The sequence below is a fragment of the Bos taurus genome, chromosome X (genome assembly GCF_002263795.3).
Source record: "Bos taurus isolate L1 Dominette 01449 registration number 42190680 breed Hereford chromosome X, ARS-UCD2.0, whole genome shotgun sequence".
Taxonomy (NCBI): Eukaryota; Metazoa; Chordata; class Mammalia; order Artiodactyla; family Bovidae; genus Bos; species Bos taurus.
Window position 1 is genome coordinate 69,339,577 of NC_037357.1, and position 6,108 is coordinate 69,345,684.

Sequence of the window (6,108 nt, forward strand, 5' to 3'; positions counted from 1 at the left end):
GAAAAGCTCAATGAGGCTGGTTTTAGCTGGGAACAATTTGATTACAAAACGTGCTTGCCACACTTGTAGGTTTTTTTTTTTTTTTCTCCCTTCCCTGTTTAAATCACCATATCCTTAAATTTACCAACAGAAATTTCCAGTTTGAAAATGTATCTTCCATGCTCTTGCCTATTGTTTTTACCATGTCATTAATCTCATACAATGAAACCCATAGTGAGAGTAGAACAGTTGCACAGAATCTCATTTTGAAGTATGACTCTAAGAACCTGCTTGTGAGACTTTCATTTCTTTTTAACTCAAGCACAACTTGCTGAACTGTGCATAGACTAATACTCTAATAGTGGAGGTGATGAAAATAAGAGTAGGGAAATGTTTTGCATTGCTCATGTTACCTGTCATTTATTCCAAGTTTTCAATGTATAGAGGAGGGACAAAAAAGTAGATTTCAGAAGCTTTCAATGTGTTTTTCCTTTTGCACTTTATACCTGTGTAAAATTTACCTTACAAAAATAATTCAAGCTCACTAGGATTTAATTCAGTTTTAGAAATTTGCAAATAATGCTGACACTCAGTGTCTATATATGTAAATCAACTAACAATTGCATTTACTGTGGTTCAACAAAGATGCACAATATTATCAAAATAGCACAAATAACTGCTGTGCTTGAGTACTACAAAAAAGTAACAATAAAAATATAAAGTAGCTCCAAATTAGGCAATAGTACATATCTGCAGCACTCTCAGTTCTTATTTAATTAATAGTTAATTGTGCATATTTCTATCTTATTTTTATTATCTTAGCGATTATTAGCTCCTCAAAGCAAGGTATATACTTACTCCGCACCCATGATACCCCTTTGTCCCAGAAAGTGATCTGCAAATAAAATGTTTCCACTAGGACAGTGCTATCCAATAGCAATAAAATGCCTTGCAAATAGTATACACTCAATAAAATATTTATTAAATTAAATGTTGTTGCTATTTCTATTATACCAAATTACACATAAAATCTGAAAATATTTATTCAGTTAAAAATTACTGGGTTTTGAAATTCAAATGTTTGTATGTTGAAAGGTGGAGAATAGCTTTAAGCTATTATTATGCTGCCTCGTTCTTGTCACTTTTTAATTTGACATTGAGCTTTGAGCAGGCACTGCACAATTCTGACAGCCAGAGGCATGGAACAGGGTCAGGGAAGGCACAGAGAGTTTAGAATAATAGATATTTTCCAGTAAATACACAGCTTCTTTGCAGGTAAGTTGATTATTTTTGGTGTGTTTTCCAGAAAATTTAAAACAAAAATGTTTTCATACTATCAGAAGGTAATGATAATATAGCTTGTGATGCTTTTACTAAAAAAAAGAGTTGCCATTTATATCACATATCTCATGTCAAAAGAGTTACAAGTGAGCCAGAAAATAAATTGCTTTTTATTTAAGTATTAAGGATCTTTGTCATAAAAGTACCCTTTAATATATTTAAGACCTATCAAATCCACCTCTCTTCATCTGAACAGCTTGGTCATTTTTACAAAATACAGACTTAAATGTATGTGGTGTTAGTGGAGGGGTGTGAGGAGTTACTGCCATGGTGATTTTAAGCTTAAGAACCATTTCAATGGTTACTTTTAAAACAGTTACTCCAGAGTGTGTGTTCTAACTGTGTGTGTGTGTGTGTGCTCGCATTTGTGTATAATTAGAAGCAGCCAAGAGACTGTGATTTTGAAATTGGCTAGTATTCTATTTAAGCATTTTTAACAGATGTGAATAACAATTTTAATTTGAAATATTACGCATCTTAAATACATAATTACTTTTGAGTATCACTGGTCTTTCATTTCCTGAATAGCTTATTTTTCTACAAAACTCTTGAAGACAAATTTAACCATCAATTATCAAATATACATAAGTTAATTTAATCTTTTTTTCCTCCTGTAAGACACAAGTGTAGAATGTAAGGTTTATTCTTCTGCAGTGTGAGCCCATATACTTTCATACTCTCGTACAGCAATGAATGAGACCCATGGCATATACTGCCCTTCAGTTGTGCACAGAACTCTTATTGATATTAATGAATTTTCGCTTGAACTAACTATAGTCATTTTATGTGGCCTGAAGTGGTCATTTTATTGTGATTTGCGTATTAGTTGCTGCAGAGTATAGTGTATATATCATTTCTAAAGTGCCTAGGGATCTTAACAGAGGAAAGTAGTACATAAATTGAAAATATTATTACTCTTTATTTTAAATGCTTCTATTTGTGAGTCTTCTAAATCATGCCTAAATATAGTAAAAAGTGAAAATAAGATATGCAGAGAAAACTCCAAGAAGTAAAATTATTTTAAATCAACAATTTTGAAATTATCCACTTGTAGAAGTATTTTTAATCCATTGAAAACAAGTTAGTTCATTTTATAGCTTAACAGACAACATCAAAGTAGCATATGCAGACGCAGAGAACTAAGGGGGAGAAGCGAAAATAGGACTTGAAATTTCACTCTGGATGAGACTGGAATTCTCAGTGTGAACCTTTTTCTTGAGGTCCCTTCTATACCTACTTCTTTAGTTCTGCCCCAAGGAGGTTAGTGAGGTGCACCAAAAAGAACCCATATCATCCACTAATCCATGTACAGGGATGAAAGGAGAACTCAGAGTGGATGAAAGAGCTACTTTGTAAAGTCACTGTAGTTTCACTTTTAATGTAAAATCTGGAGAAGTTAGGCTTTTCTCTCCCAGGATACAACATGAAAAATGCGGTTTATTAAGGAAAATATGTTTTAGAATTTCAACCCTTCTCACCTTAAAGGCTCAGAATTTTGGGTTAAATATTCCTGGCTCCTCTTCCCATGATGAAATAAATTCATTTGTAGAGTATTGCTGTTTACTATTGAGCAAGTCAATCCTTATCTCTCAACAGTGCCTGTTGTACTCTATTTTGAACATAGTCCCTGATTATTGCAACAAATATAACAAATCTGACTTTTTTTGTTGTTGTTATTTTTGTAGGCCATCACAGGTTCAAGACAGACCTCTCTTTGATTCTGGTCTTTTCTACATGTGTATATACATGCACTTCTGTGGCAGTAAAGAAAAAAAAACAGATGTTAATTAAATATGAATATCACCAACACCACAACAAGTAGACTGTGGATAGTAAGAGATTTATATATGTGTACGAGTACTGGAGTGGGTTGCCATTGCCTTCTCCAATACACATATATATATATGATATACACATCTCTGTGCAACACATGCACTTAAATAGCTTTCTTTCTACAATGTGGAATCATATGCCATTTGAAGTCAAATAAACAACTGCCCCTGGTCCATAGTCTTCTATTTTCTGTGCTTTAAAAATGTGACATCTGGCAGGGATTTTAGCATATAGGATGTGTATGTATGTGATTTTCTGTGCTCAGATTGCAAGTATTAAGGAAGAGATAATCTTTCAACAGATATTCATTCTATATAACAAATCTCTTTTTAATGTTGGTCTAGTGGGGAGATACAGACATTACTTTCCATGCTCACTTTTATAGGAAGTTTTCCATGTTTATGAAAGAGGGACAGAGCAAAGATTGGCCTCAGATCTGGCAAATCTGGAAGGTAATCTGTCACATTATAATGATATTGTTCTGTATGTGAAAAATGACTGGGAAGATGAGAAGCAATCAATATGAAAAACGTTTATGACCCCCATTCCTGCCAAGAATCTCTTTTTATAAAAAAGACATTGTTTACAAGACGAAAAAGCAAGAGGTCAGTTCAGTGTGTGTGTGTATCATAATTTGTGGGAAGTTCACCCAAATTAGTCTTTTCTGACATTATAAAAAAAGCAAATTTTGATAGAGAGTGATTTTGTTGCTGTTGTTTTCAACTGGCTATACCAGAAAAGTATGGACATTGAGTAGCTGGAAAGATGAAAAGACCTACTTAATGAGTTGGTCAATGAGTTAATTTCTTTCCTGTCTTTGAGCACAGTCTGTTTTCTGTTAAATCACCTTGTCTGTGTGCAAGTGAAGGGATAGAGGGAGGGTGTAGGAAGACGGGGCATGTTTTCAGTTGTATGTGTATATGCACATGTATTTAATACTGTAGAATTTCCATCACAAGCAAGTTGTCCCATGATTCCCTTACAGAGTGAAGCCACCTCATAATAAGACCTTTTTGATAATTAAAAAGCCAATCAATTAGAGATACCAAGGGGACAGTTCATGCAAAGATGAGCTCGATAAAGGACAGAAATGGTATGGACCTAACAGAATCAGAAGATATTAAGAAGAGGTGGCAAGAATACACAGAAGAACTGTACAAGAAAAATCTTCCCGACCCAGATAATCATGATGGTGTGATCACTCACCTAGATCCAGATATCCTGGACTGTGAAGTCAAGTGGGCCTTAGAAAGCATCATTACGAACAAAGCTAGTGGAGGTGATGGCATTCCAGTTGAGCTATTTCAAATCCTGAAAGACGATGCTGTGAAAGTGCTGTACTCAATATGCCAGCAAAATTGGAAAACTCAGCAGTGGCCACAGGACTGGAAAAGGTCAGTTTTCATTCCAATCCCAAAGAAAGGCAATGCCAAAGAATGCTCAAACTACCACACAATGGCACTCATCTCACACGCTAGTAAAGTAATGCTCAAAATTCCCCAAGCCAGGCTTCAGCAGTACGTGAACCGTGAACTTCCAGATGTTCAAGCTGGTTTTAGAAAAGGCAGAGCAACCAGAGATTAAATTGCCAACATCCACTGGATCATGGAAAAAGCAAGAGAGTTCCAGAAAAACATCTATTTCTGCTTTATTGACTATGCCAAAGCCTTTGACTGTGTGGATCACAATAAACTGTGGAAAATTCTGAAAGAGATGGGATTACCATACCACCTGACCTGCCTCTTGAGTAACCTGTATGCAGGTCAGGAAGCAACAGTTAGAACTGGACATGGAACAACAGACTGGTTCCAAATAGGAAAAGGAGTACGTCAAGGCTGTATACTGTCACCTTACTTATTTAACTTATATGCAGAGTAAATCATGGTAAATGCTGGGCTGGAAGAAGCACAAGCTGGAATCAATATTGCTGGGAGGAATGTCAATAACCTCAGATATGAAGATGATACCACCCTTATGGCAGAAAGTGAAGAGGAACTAAAGAGCCTCTTGATGAAGGTGAAAGAGGAGAGTGAAAAAATTGGCTTAAAACTCAACATTCAAAAAAAGGAAGATCATGGCATGTGGTCCCATCACTTCATGGGAAATAGATGGGGAAACAGTGGAAACAGTGTCAGACTTTATTTTTTTGGGCTCCAAAATCACTGCAGATGGTGACTGTAGCCATGAAATTAAAAGACACTTACTCCTTGGAAGAAAAGTTACGATGAACCTAGATAGCATATTGAAAAGCATAGACATTACTTTGCCAACAAAGTTCCATCTAGTCAAGGCTATGGTTTTCCCAGTGGTCATGTATGGATGTGAGAGTTTGACTGTGAAGAAAGCTGAGCACCGAAGAAGTGATGCTTTTGAACTGTGGTGTTGGAGAAGACTCTTGAGAGTCCCTTGGACTGCAAGGAGATCCAACCAGTCCATTCTGAAGGAGATCAGCCCTGGGATTTCTTTGGAAGGAATGATGCTAAAGCTGAAACTCTAGTACTTTGGCCACCTCATGCGAAGAGTTGACTCATTGGAAAAGACTCTGATGCTGGGAGGGTTTGGGGGCAGGAGGAGAAGGGGACGGCAGAGGATGAGATTGCTGGATGGCATCACCGACTCATTGGACGTGAGTCTGAGTGAACTCCGGGAGTTGGTGATGGACAGGGAGGCCTGATGTGCTGCGCCAGGGGTATAGGTTGGTGATGGACTGGGAGGCCGCAGTCCATGGGGTTGAACAGACTTGGACATGACAGTGACTGAACTGAACTGACTTAGAAAGTATCCAAGATGAGCTCATCTTATACTCAGTCTTCCTTGATAAGAGAACCCAGTGTTATAGGTAGTGAGTAAGATAATGTGTGAATAGGTGTAAGTTCTATACCTATATAAGTTTCATGGGGCCACAAAGAGTCAGACATGACTGAGTGACTGAACTGAACTGAACTGAAGCAAATC